Here is a 22,061-nt window from a genome sequence, read left to right on the forward strand (position 1 = left end):
GTAGTTGAAGATAAAATGATAAAAAAACAATAACCTTACGGATTAATAAGTTGTCATGATCTGGGTTGCTCTCTGGTGGTCGGCCACCTGTGTTTCAGTAATTCATTCTGTCCCAGAGTGTCTTGGATTAAAGGATTGGGGATGCTCAGAAGGGAGGAAAAGTGACCAAAACAAAACAGCAATCATGCAAACAGGGTTACTTAGTCATAAATCATATGTCTTTTTGGAGGAAGATACAAATGGAAAGAATTCTTTTTCTGAAGTAGACACTTTATTTTGTCTCCAAATTGGTTTTCTTTTTTCTGTAGCAAAAGAAAAATAAATTTAGGGCCAAATGAAACTTTCCTCAAGTTCAGCTTTAGAGCTTTTCCAATGCAAATAATAATAATAATGAGAAGAATGATATTGCTTTACCTTTCTAGAAATCACTTTAAAATCTGGCTTAATAGAAGACAGCTGGGTTTTCATACCTGCTTCTTCATCCAGTCTGTTGTGATGTCACACATTGCGTAGCCTCTTGACGATCCCAAGTACACTGGTGAGAGAATGAAAGGGAAGAAGGCAAGTAAAATCGTATTATTTTGAAAATAATTTTGACCATCTCTATTCATTAAAAGGTTCTTGGGGATACCAGGAAGGTTGTTTTGAGACCCTCTCTTTAGGGGGTACTACTCTTCCTTAGAATGGAGTGGTCAAACCCTACCATCCTCAAACCCTGGGGCACTTGAAAGACCTGTTCCTTCTTTCCTTGGTCAAGAGTAAATGCAAGTTTCCAAGACTCAAAGCCACGATTACTTTCTGAAAGGAGGGTGAGAAAAACACTTCTCATCATTTTTTCATGAGACACTAGCAGAAATCACTCCTGCAAATTTCTCAGTCAGATGAATCGGCTATGAAGGGAGCGCAGGTGCAGATGGGTAAGGCTGGAGGAGGAAAGGTTTGGAAGGAACAGTGCAGAGAGGAAGGGGGATGGGAAATGAGCAGTGCCTCCCCATCCCCAGGAGTGCGCAGGACACACCCAGGTCCCCATTAACTCTGAATACTGTTGCATGCCACCCTGGTCTTCTCCAGGTTTCCCCCGTGGCTCAATGGTAAAGAATTTGCCTGCTAACGCACAAGATGTAAGAGATGCAGTTTTGAATCCTGGGTTGGGAAGATCCCCTGGAGGAGAGCATGGCAACCGACTCCAGTATTCTTGCCTGGAGAAATCCCCTGGACAGAGGAGCATGGTAGGCTACAGTCCACGAAGAATCAGACACAGCCGAGAACACACACATGATGGTCTTCTCCCTGCCTAATCTTTTCCTGAAATTTCTCCTTCACACCCACTATGTGGGCAGATACAAGGATCTCACTGGCCTCTCTCCTTTATCCTATTTCCTGCTCACCAGACCAGCATCCCTTGCTTTCCAGTTGAAATCTTCCTAGTGGTGCGGCCTTGAGCAAGTTATTAACCTCTGTAAACACCACTTTCCTGGTCTGTAAGTGGGGGATTGTAGTAGAACCTACCCCAGAAGTTTGTGCAATCACATAAGAAAATGCATGCAAGTCATTTAGCACAGTCCTCGTCTGGTCTGGCATACAACAGACATCCCCTTCACATTAGCCATTATTAATAAGCATCTCTGGGAAGGACTTTGAGAGGTGGAAGAGCCAGCTGATCTTTTGTAGCACAGGGCCTTACTCCACACCCGCTGTCTAGCTTATTAAAGGCCTCAGACACAGTAATAGTTCGAATTCTATTTATATCCTGTCTGGAAGTCTGTGAGCATCTTCTTGTGTGTAAGTCTTCAGTATCCATCTCAGTTTCTTCATCACCAGACACTGGCCACAATAATCCTATTGGCACAGCTCCTCCCTTTCTTGCTGTTTCTGCTCATCTCTTTTAAACCCAGGACCAGTCTTCGCCCACATGAGATTCATCATGGATCACAAACACAGAACGTACAGAAATGCAGAGCCATTTCTCCATGGACCATGTCCACTCAGCTGCTTGCTTCCTCCCCCGGCTTGCTGGGCTGGCCGGGGAGGGGTGTGATGATCTCCACAGCAGCCGCAGTCCCTTCTTGGGGCTCCACTCTCCTGACAGACGGAGCTGAACCATCCACTCCATCACAAAGTCCTTGCCGTCCTTTGCCCAGCTGCTCAATTTGGAGGCTAATTTGGCAGGAAATGGGACTTGCATTGAGATAACAGAAGAGGGTGAGGAGCAGAAAACGCACAAGAAAACAAATCAGAAATGAGCCTGGAGGCCAGGTGTACCAGAGAGAGATTTTGGTCAATAGCAAGGGAAAGTGACTTGAGCAAAAGGCAAAAGAGGAGTTTACTGGGAAGATTCAGGTACTGACAGGATCGAGTATTATTCTTGTCCCTTTTATTATAATTATACATCAGACACTATTAGAGAACCATGTTGTGAGGCTTATGGTCACACAGAAAATTTTATGTTTATCCAGAGTTATCTATGGGGTAAGATCTATTGGGTTATTCTGTCACGATGAGTTCTGAAAAAACACTTGATATGTGAGCATAGGCACTCAGTGAGTAAGTCTAAGATCTTCCTTTCAAGAGGAATAAGCAATCACAATTTGCAATTTAATTAGAAAAACACAATTAAAGGAATAAGAGTATCTCTTCTCCTGCTGAATATTAAAGTTCACCTCAAAGAAAAACCTCATGTGAGATGGTAGCTGTGGCTAATTAGCTACAGTACATGGGCTGGAACAGCTGTCAGCTCAGGGCTAGACAATGAACTCCACAGGGGCCAGAGATCAATGTTTATTTAGGAAGCTTTTGCTTAGATTCACATGACTCGGAATATGCCTGTCTATTGCAGTATTTCACAACATACTGTATACTCTCTTATCTTTTCTTTGACATTCAGTAGCTCAGAAACCCCATACGCTTGGGCTTATTAATAAAGAGTGATTGATACATTGACCCTGAATGGCATTCAAGACAAAGCTGACTGGTCTCTGCGAACAAAATGAGTCAATTCCAAGGACACTAAGTCTATCTTCCTGACCCTAGGGTGGAATGAAAAGGTCAGGTGGCAGACCCCACGGCTGGGACAGCGTGATCTCAGAAAAAGCACGGGGATAAATTTGCGTCTTGCCTGATTTCTGGTCTTTCAGATTAAGCTCTGCCACCGGGAGCTACGTGACTTTGGAATCTTGTGTAAGAGTCTCGGTGTCTCTGGGCTTTCTTCATTTCACCTGTAGAAGGAGCGAAGCTGTCACTCCCCGAGGGTGTGGTAAGGGCATCATAGATTAGGCGATGGGAAGACAATGGTTCTATTCAGAGTCAGCGTCCTATTTTCAGAGCAAGTCTGCATACAAGGGATCTTCTTTCCCATCCCCTCTGCTGAGCTGACGGACACGCCCCCTGCAGGCCTCGCCCTGGTTATTCCTCGGTCTTTACTTCTGTCTCATCAGAGGGTCATCTCCACATTCCAGTGTGAGGCACCATTTCAGAAGCTGGGGGTATGGTCATGGACCAAAATGTCCCCACAATTCCTGTTCCCATGGACATTCTAGTAAGTGCAGACTAATTCATATTAGACATCAGGTATTGGTGACAAGTGCTAGGAGGAAAAAGTAAAGCTGGTTAAAGGGTCAGGCCTCACCTTGGAGGGGAATGCTATTTAGGCCGGGGAAGGCCTCCCTGAAAAAGTGATTGCTGAGCAGAGTTCTGAGTTAATGGAGGAGGGTGCCCCACAGTTTCTGAGAATCCAGGGGAGTGGACTTGAGGCACTTTTGGACAAGGAGCTCATCTTTTCATTCTGCACTGGCCCTGCTGCTCCTCCGCTTAGGGAGAGTGCCATCCGCCGTGGCCATGGCCCTGGGCGGCCTCTCCTGGGGAGCCTGACAGACTTTTGGACTCTGTGGGAGAAGGCGAGGGTGGGATGTTTCAAGAGAACAGCACCAAAACATGTATATTATCTAGGGTGAAACAGATCACCAGCCCAGGTTGGATGCATGAGACAAGCACTCGGGCCTGGTGCACTGGGAAGACCCAGAGGGATCGGGTGGAGAGGGAGGTGGGAGGGGGGACCGGGATGGGGAATACATGTAAATCCATGGCTAATTCATGTCAATGTATGACAAAAACCACTGCAATGTTGTAAAGTAATTAGCCTCCAACTAATAAAAATAAATGAAAAAAATAAAAATAAAAATAAAACCTGGCTGAGACTCACGCTGCCTTTCCGTGGGGCCTGTTGCCCTCTGCTGGGCAAACCACACATTAGTAGCCCAGCCTCAGAATCTGTGAAGAGAGCTTTCCAAACCATGAAATTTCAAGATGCAATTTGAGGCAATGGTTGAATTGATGATGCTCTCCCTCTGGGCTCTGAAGGTTCTTGAAAGTTTGAGGACCCAATTTCAAAGTGAATTGCCTTGTAGGCAGATGGGTTTTATTTCAAAACCAGCAATCACAAACCTTAGTATCTACATCTAAGATGTAAAGTGGAGCAGAAACACAACATTTGGGACAGTTGGTGATATTGTTCTATTGGATCACCATGTAATATTGCTTACTGAGTGTGAAATGTTCTTTAAAATTAAAAAATTATTGGGAGGGACTTATACTTTAATGGTATCTTTGTGCAGGATTTAAAGAACCCAATTACTACAGTTCCCAAGTTCCATGTATCTGGTGATTTTTCCTTTTATTGGACATAGTGGTAGATGCCTAGAGAAGATCTCTTTAATGATTGTAAGACATCAAGAAGTGAACATTTAACCATTAAATCGCTGCCTTTAAGGTAGCTTCTCTTTTTGGCCCTCCTGGTACCAAAACCATGGGGAAAAAGTCACTAAAATTAGATCTCTGCTGTCTTTACCTATTCTACTGTGTGTGTGTGTGCATGTGTGTGTGTGTGTGCAGTGTATGACAGCATCAGTGAAGGATGCAAGATGAGTTTCCTCTGTGTGCAACGATGGAGGAAGCTGGGTGCAATGAACACAATTGAGGTTCCCATCTAGACTCCACCACAGGCTAAGCACGGTGCTACCTGCTTTATCTGCCTCATCTCACTGAAATTTCACAGCAGCTTTGCAAGAGAGGTATTCTACATCCCACAGAAAATGAGCAATCAGTGAAGTTAAATAACTCTCCCAAGGTTGTTAATCTAGTAAGTGACAGTTTGGACTCAATGCCCCAACCGCCTGACTGCAAAGCCCCACATCCTTCCGTGTCCAGTGTGGCTGCCTGCTGAGAACCCTTCAACCTGATTAGTTTGGTTCAGAACTAAAGTCCTAAGGACTTAGACTGCTCAATGTGGTGGCACGTCACAATCTGTTGAGCAAAACCACAGTCCCAGGTCATGGAAGTGAGCGGTTCTAAGCTGGATATTAAGGGGAAGAGCTGAACTCGGACCCTAAATCCTCCTACCCCTTGCTCAGTGCTCTTGCCAGAATATCACAGTGCTAGCGTAACTTAGTTAAAGAAACTGGAGATAATTTTGTTTATTTATGGCTGTGTTGGGCTTCCCTGATAGCTCAGTTGGTAAAGAATCTGCCTGCAATGCAGGAGACCCCTGTTTGATTCCTGGATGGGGAAGATCTGCTGAAGAAGGGGTAGGCTACCCACTCCAGTATTCTTGGGCTTCCCTTGTGGCTCAGCTGGTAAAGAATCCACCTGCAATGCGGGAGACCTGGGTTTGATCCCTGGGTTGGGAAGATTCCCTGGAGAAAGGAAAGGCTACCCACTCTGGTATTCTGGCCTGGAGAATTCCATGGTATAGTCCATGGCATAGCAAAGAGCGACTTTTACTTTCATGACTATGTTGGGTCTTCACTGCTGTGTGAAAACTTTCTCTAGATGCAGCGAGTGGGGCCTAGTCTCTGGTAGCAGTACATGGGACTTCTCCTTGTGGTATTTGTCTCTTGTTGCAGAGCACAGGCCCTGTAGTTGTGGCACACCGGCTTAGTTGTCCCGAGGCATGTGGAATCTTCCCAGACCAGGGACTGAACCTGTGTCCCCTGCATTGGCAGGTGGATTCTTAACCACTGGACCACCAGGGCAGTCCTGGGATCATTTTTTAAATGCCCACTTTCATATCTCCTGGGGCATTCCACCTACAGTGAGAGATATAAAAGAATGACGTGGCATAGGAGTTTAAATGACTTATGTATTGATCGTGGTCTGACAGAGAGGAAAGAGAAAGGAAGCTTACCAAATAGGCTGCCTACTGTCACTTCAATATCAACCAGTGCAACCTTCCAATCAATTGATCAACCAATTAATAGGTACAGAGCATTTTCTCTGAGCCAAGTATCAAGATGGGGGCTAGACAATGAGAAATGAGTAATTGCCAATGAGAGACTCACAGTCAAGTGGGTGGCCAGACATGTAAACAAAAGCACATTGCAATGCAAGTTCTAGAACACACTGTCATGGGACCACAGGGAAAAGAGCAGCAACCACCCCCCTCCACCACCCCCAGAAATCAGGGAAGGGTCCACGGAGACCCACCTTCACTCACAGGAGGATACCTTCAACAGAGTGATGCTGTTCCATGCTCACTACGCCACTATGTCTCCTTCAATTACAACTAGTACAGATAAGAGAATCACAAGACAATCTAGGAACTGGAAATTGTAAAAAATTTTGGGAGCAGTTAATCTATTTTGGTTAATAAGGAACAGAGATGTGGATTACTAGAAGACTGTGGTAGATTTGAATTCTCTAGAGGATTGGACAGCAAATGAAAGTGTAATTTTATCTTGGTTAACCACAAAGTAATTAGGATTGTTAAATTGCTGTGCTAATTTAATTGAAAATTTAAGGCAAAAACAAACATGTTAGCTAAAAGGGTGGCTATTACATAATCTTAATGAGTTTTCAACATAAACATTTTTCCAGTTAGAATTGGGATTAATTTTTAGAGCTCCCAGATATATTACACTGAACTCAGGAAAAAAATAAGAGGATCTAGGAATGATTAGTATACCACTGTTATATTTTCCAATGTTATATTTAAACATATGATAAAGAAAAAGGGAAGAAATTGGATACTATGCTTTTAAAGTTTTAGAAAAACAGAAAATGGAATTGATTATTTATTAAGTCTCAGAATTGGGGAGACTGTTAAAGTTTAAAAGTAGTAGATGAGTAAGAGGGAAAAAAGGTGTACAAGCTTAAAAATGAAAGTTTCCCTATGTAAAATTAAGAAACACCATCAAAATACAAGACAAATTCTAGCATGGGGCGGCTAGGTACAGAATAAACTAATAATTATATAACTTTCTTAAATATTAATTAAGTATTAAATTATATAAACTGATCAATTACAGAAAATGACAAATTCTCTAACACCTTGATAGATAAATATTGGGTTGGCCAAGAAGTTCGTTTGGGTTTTTCCATAATCTGTCATGGAAAAAATCTGAACAAGCTTTCTGGCACCTGATATTATAGATGTGTTAGTCAGTTCTTAACTACTACTGCATAACGAATCACCGTAAAACTCGCTGGCTTATAACAACAGCTTTTATTCCCATGCAAGTCTGCCGGTGACTGATTTGGCTGACTTAGGCTGGACTTGAGCTGGGTGACTCTGCCTCTCATTGCAAGTTCACAGGGCTTGGCTCTGGAATGCAGTGTGGGTACAGGTCTCTCCCAAGTGAGGCCAGTACCCATTCATCACTCCAAGGCCAGTGATTACTCGGGGCTGGTTATCAAGATGATAGCACTAGTGCAAGAGATAAGCCCGTCTGAGCAAGCATAGGGAAAGCCTTTAGCTTGTGTCGTGTCTGCTAACAGTCTGTTGGTCAAAGAGATCATGCGGTCAAGCCCTATCACTGCAGTAGGGAATGGTACCCCATCCATAGTTGGGGGGAGAAGCTGAATTAATCTAAATGATCACAGTGGGAAAGAAAAATAAACTGGCAATCTACAGTACAGGAAACCCACAATTAATAGACACATGGAAAGAGGAGCAACTCCATTAGGGATATAAAACGTGGAAATGAAGACTGCTTTGAGGGAGTAATCACTACTTATTTATGAAGAAAGTGTTAAAATCACCTGTTTTATTTTGTTTTATAACTAATGTACACATTACATATGTTCTTCTGTGTTTTCCAATATTATATTTAAACATATGATAAAAAGGAGAGAAATTGGATACTATTTATATTTATCAAATTTGTAAACATTTTTAAGGGCAATTAAAAGAAATGTGAAATAGCTTTTCTTGTGCATTGATGATAGGAGTATAAATTGGTGCAGCCTTTTTGGTGCAGATGAATGGATGAGGAAGCTGTGGTACATATACACCATGGAATATTACTCAGCCATTAAAAAGAATTCATTTGAATTAGTTCTAATGAGATGGATGAAACTGGAGCCCATTATACAGAGCGAAGTAAGCCAGAAAGATAAAGACCATTACAGTATACTAACACATATATATGGAATTTAGAAAGATGGTAATGATAACCCTATATGCAAAACAGAAAAAGAGACTCAGATGTATAGAACAGACTTGTGGACTCTGGGAGAAGGTGAGGGTGGGATGTTTCAAGAGAACAGCATCGAAACATGTATACTATCTAGGGTGAAACAGATCACCAGCCCAGGTTGGGTGCATGAGACAAGTGCTCGGGCCTGGTGCACTGGGAAGACCCAGAGGGATCAGGTGGAGAGGGAGGTGGGAGGGGGGACTGGGATGGGGAATACATGTAAATCCATGGCTAATTCATTTCAATGTATGACAAAAACCACTGCAATGATGTAAAGTAATTAGCCTTTAACTAATAAAAATAAATGGGAAAAAAAAATTGGTGCAGCCTTTTTATTTGGATTTCTCTCTGTTTATGTATATGTTGTGGAATATATGAAATAAAAGGGGAAAATATATAATATTATATATATCATATATATGCCACACAAAATCTCATATAATTACATACAGACATCTATATATAATATATACGCATGTGTAGTGTAGTGTGTGTGTGCTCAGTCATGTCTGACTCTTTGCTGCCCCAGGCACTATAGCCCACCAGGCTTCTCTGTCCATGGAATTCTCCAGGCAAGAATACTGGAGTGGATTGCCATTCCCTTCTCCAGGGGATCTTCCTGACCCAGGGACCAAACACACGCCTCTTGTATCTCCTGAGTCTCCTGCATTGGCAGGCGGGTTTTTTTTACCCTGAGTGCCAGCTGGGAAGCCCATATGTAGTCATAAATTAGTTAATATTTTCTAATTCAATTTTGGGAAGATAAAGTCTAAAAAACCCTGAAATTAAAAAAAAAACCTTCAAAATTAGTTCTCACAATTAGAAAAAGGTTATGAGCACACAGACATAGTTAGCAAGCCCCTTTCCACTTGGGCACTTGTCACCGCCCCTTCCCTCTGAGCCCTATGACCAGGGACACACAGCGCCCGCTAGGGGCTGGTTCATGTCCCAAACTCCGCCCCCTCTGAGTTTCCATCACGTTGTCCCATTTATTTCTCCCCCTGGTCCTCACAACACCTGTCATCACTCAGAATGTAAATTCCCTGAGAGGAGGGACCAGGTCAACCCGGGCCTCACGATGCGCTAAGGTCAAGTAGGTGTCCAGGAAGCACCTGTGGGGAAATGAATGCCTAGTGAAAGAGGAAACAGCCTTTCTTGGACTAAACTGGTTAAGATATGGAAGGCCTGAAGGAATAGAAGTGCTTTGTGTTCCAGTATTGTGCCAATAGAATAATCTATTTTGGTCAATATCCACTGTTCTCCAGAGAAACACCTTTCTGATATCCTAGGTAAAATGCTAGGGGAGGCTCCTTTTTGCTTAAAAGCCTCTCAAGGTCTTTGGTGATTAGACTTTCAGACACTACAGCATAAGATAAAATTAAGGGATCTGGGAGGTTAGGCAAACTGATTTGAATATATCAGATTTCTTGAAATAGTTTCTTTGTATGCTATTTGTTGCTGTTGTTTATTCGCTAAGTCGTGTCTGACACTTTTGTGATCCCATGAACTGTAGACCACCATATTCCTCTGTCCATGGGTTTTCCTAGGCAGGAATACTGGAGTGGGCTGCCATTTCCTCCTCCAGGGGATCTTCCCTACTCAGGGGTTGAACCCACCTTCCCTGCATTGGCAGGCAGATTCTTCTACCACTGAACCACCAGGGAAGCCCACTTGTATGCCATAGATTGTGTTAAAATGTGTGCATACACTTTTCAATAGGCTTTGCCATAATATCTGACGCTTTCAGGTGTACTCACCATAAGTACACAAAGCAAGCCAAGGGAAGCAAAGCATATGTCTTTCGAAATATAGTATATTAGTTATAGCCCTAAATTAATGTCATGTTCTCAAGAGAGTTCTAAATTCATAAATACATTAGAAATTCAAGTAACATCAGAAGGATTTCAGCCATTTTTATTCTACCCATGTTTCTGCCATGCCTAATACAACTGCCTGGGGAATTTATCTTACATTCAGGGACAGAAATTATGACTTTTGTACCATTTGAGCAGCCTCAAATTGGAGGAAAGACTGACCTTTTAGGGCAAACATGAGAAGAGAGAGTGCATATCTGAGGCAAAACCGAGTTTGTGCCAGGGTCTTTAACTACAGTACTCTAAACTATGGGGCTTTCCTGGTGGTTCAACTGGTAAAGAATCCTCCTGCAATGTGGGAGACTGGGGTTCAATCCTTGGGTTGGGAAGATTCCCTGGAGGAGGGAACGGCTACAAATTTCAGGAGAAAAAAGGTCTTTAAACTCTTGGACATTAGAGCCATTTTTCAAGAACGGGAACTAACCGTGTCATCTGCGCTGGAGGTAGTGTTGACAGTATTGAAGAGCTTCAGCCAATGTCCAGTGACATGCTGAGGAAAGAGAGATGGACAGGTATGTCCAGCTCCTAGAGACAGTCAGAAGTCTCAGGGGTTTTGCCTTTGGGCCTCCCGTCTTCCAGCCCGGCTCTCTCTGCCCTGGTGAAAGACTTTCACACTCCTGGGAGCCAGGCTGGTGGGCCCAGAGCAGCAGGAGAGGGATAAGGAATAGCTGGGAGCCCAGGGCTTAGGATAGACAGGCTTTAAGGCTGTGTGTGGTCACTTGCCTGGGAGCTGGGCAGTGTGTGCGGAGGCATGGTCCCTATCAATGGATGGGGAACGTCCACACGTACCACCTGAGGCTTTACACAGGGCAGGTCCCAAAGCCTGCAGCCTCTGGCCACCTGACCAGGGAAGGAGGCGTGGGGGAGCCCTCTGATCCTTGAGGCATCAGCTGCTCCCGTTATGAAAACCGTCTTTGGTTTCCTATACTATTTTGATTGTGGGTTCTATTTCTAAAAAATTGTGGTAAAATAAAATTTGTCATCTTCACCATTTTAAGTCTGCCGTTCTGTGGCATTGTTCCCATTGCTGTGAACCATCGCTACCATCCCTCTCCAGAGCTCTTTGCATCTTGCACAACTGAAACTCTGTCCCCATCAAACAACTTCTCATCTCCTCTTCCTCCAGCCCCTGGCGAACATTTCACTTCTTGTTTCGAATCTGACTGCTCTAGGGACCTCATAGAAGTGGACTCTTATCATTGTCCTTCGGTGTCTGGCTTATTTTACTTAGCATACTGTCCTCACGGTTCGTCCGTGTTGTTGCATTTTTTAAAAATTTAATTTCTATTTTATATCACAGTAAACTGATTAGCAATACTGCGTTAGTTCCAGGCGAACAGCAGAGTGACTCATTTATACATATACACATAACCACTCTTTTTCAGATTCTTTTCCCATGTAGATTATTATGGAATATTGCGTAGAGCTTCCTGGGCTGTACAGCAGATCCTTGCTGATCATCTATTTCATATATAGCACTGTGTATCCAAGTTGTTACATTTATCAGAATTTCCTTTCTCTTTAAAACTGGAAAATATTCCATGATACGTACATGCCACATTTTGTTTATGCATTTATCCGTCAGTGGGATACCTGAGTTGTTTCCACCTTTTTGCTACTGTGAATACTGTTCAGGGGTATAGAAATATCTCTGAGTCTCTTTCAATTCTTTGGGTATATATCTAGAAGTAGAATTGCTAAATCACATTGCAATTCTACCTTTTTTCCCGAGGAACTGCCATACTGTTTTCTGTAACACTGCCTCACTTTAACAACCACCAACAGGGCACAAGGACTCCAGTTTTTCCGCATCTCTGCTCCTAGTTACATGTTAGGAGACAAGGCACACCACCGTGACATATCTACTTCATTTCAAAACCTGCCATCATAGCTGGTTCATCTTTTTCCTCCTCTCAAACGTTTATCTCACATCGATTTTTTTTCCTATCAAAAGCCCAGTTGGGTTAGTTTTGGCTTGGGGTCTGGGTGCACAGAGTGGCCAGGACACTGGGAATAAGCCTTATCGTTTACAATTATCATAAATTATCGTACATTATATTGTTGGGGCATTTTGCCGCGTGTAAAATGCTTTTACATTTGTTACCACTTTGATCCTGTCCTATAAAGTCAGTAAAGCATTAGTTATAATCCCCCCTAAAGATGGAGACGTTGGGGCTTGTAGAAGCTCAGTGTCCTGCTTAGGTTACGTGGCCAATGGGACACCTTCTGATTTGAGAAACATTTGCTGCTTTTCCCATCATACTGTGAGATTTCTCTTTCCACTCGACAGGCACAGAGACCAGTGTGATTATTCTCTTTCCAGATGTAGGAAAGAAAGAAGCAAGTAACTTCTGACTCAAACACTTCACGCTGCTGTAAGATATGCAGCTAGTGTCTGTATTGGGCTCTGTATGTGATTCTCTCTAAATTCTCTTGGTCCCACCATTGGCTCTAGCCACTGCTGCAGCAACCAAGTCCAAGAGGCTTAGACCAGTTTCTCTTCTGTAGAACCAGATTCTGCCCTGGGGTTCCCTGAAGAAACATCTGACTTCATGGTGTGGGGTACCTGTGGGAACTTCTCATCACTCATACCTGTGCACTCTGGAAGAACGGTGGAGGTACAACTCACGGGATTACCTTTGATCATTTGGAAATGGAACTAAGTGAATAAAGAGATTAATGTCTCCCAGAATGATATTTCTGAGATGCATTCCATAAGAGGTCCTTTTCCAAAAGGGCTGAGAGAGGAGGCAGGGGGAAAGAGAGAGAGGTAGCGAAAGAGAGACAGAGAGACTGGACCAAAGAGAGTAAGAAGTCTTAAATAAGAAAAACAGACTCAGACACATAGGATAGAACAAGAAAATATAATATGTATGTGACTGGAATTCTGAAGGATAGAATGGGGAAAATCAGTATTAGAAGATAGTGTTGGAGAATTTTCTAAAATTGATAAAAGATAAGAATTCTTAGATGCAGGAAGCACAATAAATCACAGAAAAGAGAAGTAAAATGAAATCCACACCTTGACATAAAGAAGTAAACTGAAAAACAACAAAGATGATGGGAAGATGGTAAAAGCAGACAGAAGAGATGGGTCGTTCCCAAAGGAATAGCAACAAAACTGGCAGATGACTTCACAGCAGCAGCAATGGAAACCCAAAGAGAAAGTGGCTGTTAACCTAGAATTGTGGACATGGGTTAACTATTGTGTGAAGGTGGAAATGAAATAAAGACATCTTTAGGCTTCCCTGTGGCTCAGACGGTAGAGAATACAGGAGACCCAGGTTCGTTTCCTGGGTCTGGAAGATCCCCTGGAGAAGGGAATGGCAATCCACTCCAGTATTCTTGCCTAGAGAATTCTATTGACAGAGGAGCCTGGCGGGCTACCATCCATGGGGTTGCAAAGAGTCGGACACGAATGAGTGATTACACCTTTTCTTCTTTAGGGAGCCAAACTGCAAGAGTATTTATCACCAAAAGGCATTCACAAAGAATTTTTGATGATGTATTCCAGAAAAAAGGAAACTGATCCCAGAAGATATGAGAATCAAGAATGAAGAATAAGCAAACACTGACTGTAAAATAATAATTTGCAGAGGAAAAAATTCAACTAAAATATTGCATGATGTCATGTAAGATGGAGAGAGGATAATTGAAGAGTTCAAAAGCCCTTTATTGTTCAAGAGAAGCACAGAGATATAAAAATTTAGAATTTCCAGTTACTTATTCATATTACAAGCTCAAGAATAATTACTGGAAGAAAAAAATAGAATGTATAATTCTTATAACAGGAAATATAAAACTATGGAAAATTTCCCTTAATCACTCTAAAGGAAGCAGAAAAGATACTAAAAAAAAAAAAAAACCAGTAGAAAGTTCACAATTAAACAGCAGAAGTTCAGTTCAGTTCAGTTCAGTTGCTCAGTCATGTCTGACTCTTTGGGACCCCATGGACTGCAGCACTTCAGGCCTCCCTATCCATCACCAACTCCCAGAGTTTACTCAAACTCATGTCCATTGAGTTAGTGATGTCATCCAGCCGTCTCATCCTTTGTCGCCCCCTTCTCCTCCTGCCTTCTATCCTTCCTGGCATCAGGGTCTTTTCCAGTGAGTCGGTTATTTGCATTAGGTGGCCAAAGTATTGGAGTTTCAGCTTTAACATCAGTCCTTCCAATGAATATCAGGACTGATTTCCTTTAGGATGGACTGGTTGGATCTCCTTGCAGTCCAAGGGACTCAGAAGAGTCTTCTCCAACACCACAGTTCAAAAGCATCACTTCTTTGGCGCTCAGCTTTCTTTATAAAAATAATGGTTATAATTACACACTAGTTATTTAGTAATTAAACGAAGCATATTTACAAATGAAAAGATGGAGGTTGTCAGATTGAATATAAATAACCAGATGTTGCAAATTTACAGACAGCGGGCAGTTCTGAGAAAGCCTTGGCAGGATGAAGAGGAGTTCCGGAATTAAGGCTGCCCCATAGATGGGTCCTCCATGATGTAGAAATGGCCCAACCCCAGTGCTCCCACCATGGAGGAACTGCCGGGGTGAGGCGTGACCCAGGGGTGAGTACCACCATGGATCTGAAGATGTGACATCATCAGTTACTCTCAAAATGTGAGAAGACATATCTGTGGCCACCACAGAGAGAGGTGTCTTCACATTTAAAAGAGAGGCCTTGGGCCAGCTTTGTAGGTTTTGCTGAGTAAGGGTTCTGCTCTTCTCAACTGAGATTTAGGGAGAGGAGAGAGTGATTAGAGAGAAGGTTAGTAGCAAGAATTATAGGGTGCTCTGAGGGAGAGGGGGCTCACCAGTCACAAAGAAAGGGGTCTGGAGAACAACCTGGGAAGGTTGGCAGGGATCAGCTGGGGCTTGGGGACATGTATGAGTTCAGAAAGTCCTGACTCCGACATGGTAAGCTTCAAAGAGCCAGGCTGGTCAAAGCTGCCTGCGACCAGGGAACGAGGAGGGTGTGTGGCTGTGGCCATGACCTGGATGGACAGGGTGCAAGGCGGCTGGGTCCACCTGCTCGGACACGTGATGCCTGCAGAGATGTACAATCAGTGAGAAGCTCACCCGGAAGCCAGGACCAGGACAGGCTCCCCACCAAGCCATCCCAGAGCAGCCAGTCTGCACGAAGCCAGGGGAAGAGGTAGAACAAAGAAGAAAACAGCCTTTCCCTTCCCCAGGCAGGCTTGTGAGCTTTGGGCCCACTAGGAGCTAGAGGCTGGCAGGAGAGGGGGGAGGCAGGCAGGCTCAGGTGCAGTGAGACCACAGTTTTGACTTGGATTGTACTGGATTTTTTTAATATCAGAGAATCAGACTGTTTATTAACAGCTGAAAGTGACAGGAAAAGCTATGAAGTCTGCCCTAGATTCTTCCCGAGGAGACAGGAGATCTGTTAGAATAATTTTAAAAGACAGCGGTGTGAAAAAAGGTACTGTACCATTTCCTGATTTCCCTTCACTAAGTGGTCCAGCGGTGCTTCAAATATTAACTGGTGTAAAATACTGCTTAATGTGGTAGTTAGGACAAAGACCCCTAAAAAGTTGAAAGTGAAAGTGTTAGTCGCTCAGTCCTGTCCGATTCTTTGTGATCTCATGGACTGTAGCCTGCCAGGGTCCTTCATCCATGGAATTCTCCAGGCAAAAATACTGAAGTGGGTGATCATTCCGTTCTCCAGGGGATCTTCTTGACCCAGGGATCGAACCCAGATCTCCCCCATTGCAGGCAGATTCGTTACCAACTGAACCACCAAGAGAACACCTCTAATTAGGGCGGGGGCCAGCACCCACATTTCATTTTTATAAGGGCAAATGCTTATCCCACTGACATTTGAACCCAAGGCAGCGGAAGTTCTCTGACCTGGCTCTCCTCTTGAAGCCTGCCACGCGCGCTGCTTAGGAAAGCCGGGAGCACTTCTTAGAGAAATAAATTAACATATTTATTCCTGAGAGGCTCTCTAGCACCCCTCTACCAGTGTTAGCCGCATTTGGTGTTTATTAGACACAGATAAACCCGATTCTCGAAAGAAACGCCTGCCTTTTCCGCAAACCGTTCCAGAGGTCAACTTGGGGCCCCTCCTGCATCAGGAGTCCCAGTGCCCTCCACGTTCCTGGTGCTGGGCCCCAATTCCTGCTGAAGCTCATACTGGAAGCTGTCCTCAGGGGAGAAGAGCAGACCCCACTCTTCGGAGGCCCCTGCCCCGGGGGCGCCGGGACGTCGGGGGGCCGCGGCGGCGCGGAGCCGGAGCGGGACGGCGCGCGCACGGCGGCCCCGGGGCCGGCAGAGGGCGCTGCGGCCTCCCCGGCGGGGCTGCGGGGCTGCGGGGCGCGGGTCCCGGCGTGTGCGTCTCGGGGAGGCCCGGACGGGGAGCGCGCCTCTTCGCCCGCCCGCCCGCCCGCCCGCGCGGTCCTCGCCGCCGGCACCTCTCCGGCCAGGCGCGCGGGGTGCGCAGCGCGCTCCGAGGCCCGCGCTTCGCCGCCCCCACCCCACCCCGCCCCGCCGCTTCTCTTTGTCCGGGCAAGGCGGCCGGAGGGGCGGCCGCTGCATCCGTGGGGGGGCTTCAGCCTCCGGGTCCGCGCTCCCCACCTCCCCCGCGCTCCGAGCCTGGGCGGTGCCGGCGCGGGGTGAGAGCGGGGCGCGAGCGGGCGTGGGCGGGCGGCGGCGGGGACCGCGCGCTTGGGGCGCCCCTGCCTCCTCCACCCGCGCCGCCGCCGGCTTCTCCCCGCAAGTTTGTGGCCTCCCCACCCCCGTCTGCGGACCTGCGCGGCCGCTTGGCCGGGTGCAGACCTGTCGCCAAAGAGGAAAACTCGAGCTGGAGGCGGAGGAGGCGTGCGGGAAGCCGGTCCGCAATGAGCCTCTCCATCAGGGCAGCGTGGCTTCCTGGGCACCTCCCGAGGCTCTTTCCCACCCAGGTGAGCGGAACCTCCTCTGCCCCGTCCGGCCGGGTCTGGCGGGGCCCCGGGGCCGGCGCTCTCGGACCCTGCGCGGAGCCGGGGAGCGCCCGCCGCGGGGGCGCTGGGCGGCGCGGGGTTGATTTGGGCTTTTCTGCCATCCGAGCGCTTGTTCTCTCCTGCCTGCATCACCTGCTCCGGCTGAGGTTTTTTTTGCAGCTCCTCCGGCACCTTCGCGTGCTGTCAGGTTAAACATCCTCTGTTTTCGAAGGGCTGGTAGGTTGGTTCAACCGAATCCCTACCTCTCCATCCCGCCCCACCTCCCGCCAACAACACCCCCAGCTTTGGATAATTTGTTCTGCGTCTTCGTCTTAATTTAGTATGAATGTGTTATTTCCTTTGAGCTGTGTAATGGTAAAGCAGCAAAGCGGTTTGCTACATCCATTTTTTTTTTTTTTTTCATTCCGAGCCTGTGCACAGAAGGAATTTCAGGCGCACAAGTGATGTTACTACCATTCTATTTTAAATACAAACACGGAAAGAAGTACTCTTGGCAGGATACCAAAGGCGCCTGTACTCTCTGTTATATAAGTGCTTTTTTAAAAAAATATTTGCTCATTGGTAAAGTTATAAAAGGAATTACCAGAGCATCTCTGAAAAGAGGATGAAGAGAAGTCAGCCACAATTTCGGCTTTAAACCAAAACTTTCCTGGAAGATGAGCATGGTCTTAGCTGGAGATAGCCTTAAAGATAACATAGAGCCCTTTCTTTGAACTTATTAGGTAAAATTATAAAACGTTAAAAAAATAGCATAGGTTTTGTAAAGGCTCTTAAGAGACTTGGTGAAAATTCTTTAACTACCTATTGATAGTAATAAAAAAGATCCCACAGATATTCTTTGTGGTTTTAAACACAGTGACTTATTTTATTTTTTATAGCTGATGGAAACTTAGTAATATGAGCTGCCAGTTATTAAAGATTTAAATAACCTTTAATATCTCTACTTGTGTTTATGGATTTTTTTTTTTTTTCAGGGTAGAAGACAGTAGTAGGAATATCAAGTATACTGATGTCTGGGCACCTCCTTTTGTGACCCCCATCTCAGTGTTCTATTCTAATTGGGTTTTGGTGATGCTGTGATATTTGGATTGTTAAACTCCCTAGTGATTCTAACCTGTAGCTGAGGTGAGACCCATAGGATAGCACCGTTTCTTCTAATTTGTCACTTTGTAGCCCAAAGTGTGGCTACAGTAGTTTAAAGAAAGTAAAAAATAAGTGGTTAGAAATATGGGGAGAGAAAAATGGTACAGGAAAGGAGATATGTTGAAGAATAATAGCATGTTCACTTCTGTATTTTGCCAAAATATCTTCTTGATTTTTTAAAAATCCACAAGGAGTTGATATTGTTGTTTAGTTGCTAAACCATGTCCGACTCTGTGCGACCTCATGGACTGTAGCCCACTAGGCTCCTCTGTCCATGGGATTTCCCAGGCAAGAATACTGGAGTGGGTTGCCATTTCCTCCTCCAGGGGATCTTCCTGACTCAGGGATCCAACCTGTGTCTCCTGCGTTGGCAGCTGGGTTCTTTACCACTGAACCACCAGGGAAGTACCCCAGTAGTTGATGTTTATCAGGACACGTGGTCCCCTGTTGACTAAGTTGGGGAGTGGGATATTTCTCTGTGCAGAAGTGACAGTGACGTTGAGTCATGGTGTCAAGATACTCCTTTCTGTTTACATGGAAAGACAATCAAGTCCTATTAAAATAAAAGATCATTCTCTCTATCACATTCAACACTCATTAAGTGAATACAGACTAGCCGAAAAAGTGCAAAAAAGCTTTTATTGTCTTTAAGATTGGAAATAAACCTCACTGCTGAATCAGTGTTTTCTTTCTACCTTATGTAATTCCCAATATCGCAATCTAGGGGTGGATCTTATGGGTGGTTTATGAAGGCTTATGTAAGAGCTGCGACTATGCTTTTTCGTATTCTGTGAAACTCCCTGTTTGGCTATTACATAATTGACACAGTGCTGGATCAGAGAAGCCCAAACAGGCGAAGGATGTACAAGCCCAGCCCAGCACAGGCGCTGTCATAATGAATCGCTGCTGCCAAATTAGAGGGAACAGCAGGCATGGAGGTTTGTGAAAGAGAGATAAGAATAGCATCCAGAGGACCAATGTAAGAGACGACAGTTGTGCTTAGCAGTTTTCTGGAGATTTTAATGCTGCAGTATTAACCTCTCTAGCCTTTTGTGTCTCCCAGCAGAGGCGCCTTGACTGGGATACTAATGAATGTTAAGCTTCAGGGTCCCTTACTCTGGCTCCATCCAAAGCCCCCTGGAGGAACACTGGCAATGTGCTCCCATGGCCATAGAAGTTTGCATTTGTAACTGTGGATTTTTAAAAAAATTTTTTAAAATAAGGAAGACACTCTCTGCCTCTCACCTCCCTTACATCATATAAATGTAAGGCTCTACAAACCCTGAATCTCCCTTGTTTCCTAATTATGTTCAAATGTTAACTTTCAAAAATGCTTTTTCTTATTTCAACATCTGAAGTCTTATGAAAAGACAAAAAAAAAAAAAAATCTGGCCAATATTGTAGCTGAGCTGCTGAGAAAATGCAGACTGCTAATATCAGGGCTGAGTGGTATTATCAGGAATCAGGTGGTAACCTGGAGAACCAGCTCTGCCTTGCGAACACACACACACACACACACGGACTTTTTTGGATCTCAGTGTGAGCCGGAGGCAGAGAGAAGCTGAGACGGAGGCGGTAAGGAAGGAAAGTGGGTTAAAGCTCTTCCACATCTTAGAGAGACGGCTGCAGAGGGAAAAGGGAGAAAAAAATGAACTACCAAAAGCGGCTCCATTAATAAAGTTAATAGCAACACATAGCATCAGCTCCATAGGAGACCTTCCTGTAAACTCCTTACACTCTGTCTTTAATATGAATTCTAAACAGGGAACAAACTCAGGCCTGGAAAATATCCTGCCGGAAAGAAGTGCAGGCTGGGAAGGGCTGGGATGAACTGCTGACTTGTTCCCATTAGCAGTTTTATGGATAAATTGAAGACTGTAATGTCCACCACAGGAATGTTTGAGAGGGGGTTGTTGAAATGGGTGGAGGGTTTTCCTTTTCTCTGAGGTATTTCTATTTCATATCTGAATTAAGATTCCTCAGATCTTACCATCTTGACCCCTTCCCACCAACCCTCATACCCCTTCCACCCACTTATTTGTCCATCCACACACCCACCCCATTTACCTGCCTACCTAACCACCCACCCATCCATCTACCCATCCATCTATTCACCCACCCACCCATTCATCCATGCAGCCTCCCACCTATCACCCGTCCATCCACTCACCCACCCATCCACTCACCCACCCACCCATCCATCCATCTACCCATCCATCTATTCACCCACCCACCCATTCATCCATGCAGCCTCCCACCTCATCACCCACCCACCCGTCCATCCACCCACCCATCCATCCACTCACCCACCCATCCATCCACTCACCCACCCACCCATCCATCCACCCATCCATCCACCCACCCACCCATTCATCCATCCAACTACCCACCCATCACCCACCCACCCATCCATCCACTCACCTACCCATCCATCCACTCACCCATCCATCCATCCATCCATCTACCCACCCACCCATTCATCTGTCCAACTACCCACCCATCACCCAACCACCCATCCATCCACTTACCCACCTGTCACCCACCCATGCACCTGTCCATCCACCCATCCAAACATCCATCCACAAAGACACTCCCTTTGACCAAACTTTAGTTTGGCTTCTGGAACTGCTGGTGCTTATGAGGGGGGCCTGGTGCTGTAGGCAGGCTCATGGCCAGGGCTTCCCCGCAATAGCACCCACCCCTCTAATTCTGTTGCGGTGGTTTCTCAGACCTGCCCTGGGACCCTCCTCTTTGGTGATGTGAGGTTGTGTTCCTCTTGGGCCTTGGGTGGTGTGTTGGTTTGGGATCAGGTATGGTTGAGGGCCTCGCAGGGCAGCTGGAGTCCCCACACCACTGCATAAGCCAGGAGTAGCGGGGAGGTTGTGTGTCTTCACTCATGGTTCCCATAGGCTTGTAGGAGAGGGGCTTGCAGGAGAGTCTCATTTCAGCCTGGATTCCTGCAGTTTCCTTGGAACAGGTGGTTAAGTGAAAAATGCTGACGCTGGGAACTACACGGCTCTTTCTTGGGGGATATCAAGAACTTAGAGCAATTTTGGAGGTGAAACTGAACCCCGGAGAACCTCCGGGGCCTGAAGGTGTTGGGGTTGGTTAGGGTCTGAGAAGGGGAGAGTGCTTACTGGCCGGTGAGGCTCCCGTGTGCTTGGATGGCCCCTCTTTGTCTACTAATCAGAAGACATGTGTGTTGACCTGGCAGCAGGCGGTCGTGGATCCCTCAGTGGAAAAGGGGAGAAGCCGGTAGGGGAGCAGCGAGCAGGAACTCTGCGGGAGAAAGGCCTAGCCTTCCGGGGTGCGTGGGGGACGGGGTGGGGGACAGGATCCACAGCTGTTTACTTCATCAAGCCATTAGCGAATAATCATTTCTGTCCCTGACACAGCCAAGGAAATCCTCCTTATAGATTAAGTCCCTTTGGGTTGTTTGCTGGCAGGTTGGAGCATAGGGCAGCCTGAATGAATGAGCACACAGGTAGGTGGCTTTGGGAAGATGGCATGAGTAGGAGGTTGACAGGTGGCATTTGGAAGGTTGTGTGTGTAGGAGGTTGGCGGGCTTACATCTTCTCTGTGCCTGTCACTTGCTGTGTGTGGTCTGTCACATGG

The 22,061-nt window shown here is 45.5% G+C and overlaps 1 protein-coding gene and 1 long non-coding RNA gene across 3 annotated transcripts in view; one reads left to right on the forward strand and one right to left on the reverse strand.

Moving 5' to 3' along the window:
• Window positions 1–470: 470 nt before the first annotated feature.
• On the reverse strand, window positions 471–17,220 carry LOC139036354 (uncharacterized). The gene is made up of 2 exons (XR_011489110.1): window positions 17,140–17,220; window positions 471–535 (listed from the first exon to the last, which is right to left on the reverse strand). It is a non-coding gene; the product is annotated as an uncharacterized lncRNA (long non-coding RNA).
• Window positions 16,774–22,061, forward strand: part of MTUS2 (microtubule associated scaffold protein 2) — a 367,641-nt gene continuing 362,353 nt past the window's right edge. For both annotated transcript variants that reach the window (XM_070471733.1, XM_070471734.1), the window contains exon 1: window positions 16,774–17,264. The gene's annotated coding sequence lies outside the window, so the exon portion shown is untranslated. The remainder of the gene's footprint in view (window positions 17,265–22,061) is intronic.

Source organism: Odocoileus virginianus, chromosome 8, assembly GCF_023699985.2.
Source record: "Odocoileus virginianus isolate 20LAN1187 ecotype Illinois chromosome 8, Ovbor_1.2, whole genome shotgun sequence".
In the NCBI taxonomy this organism is placed as follows: Eukaryota; Metazoa; Chordata; class Mammalia; order Artiodactyla; family Cervidae; genus Odocoileus; species Odocoileus virginianus.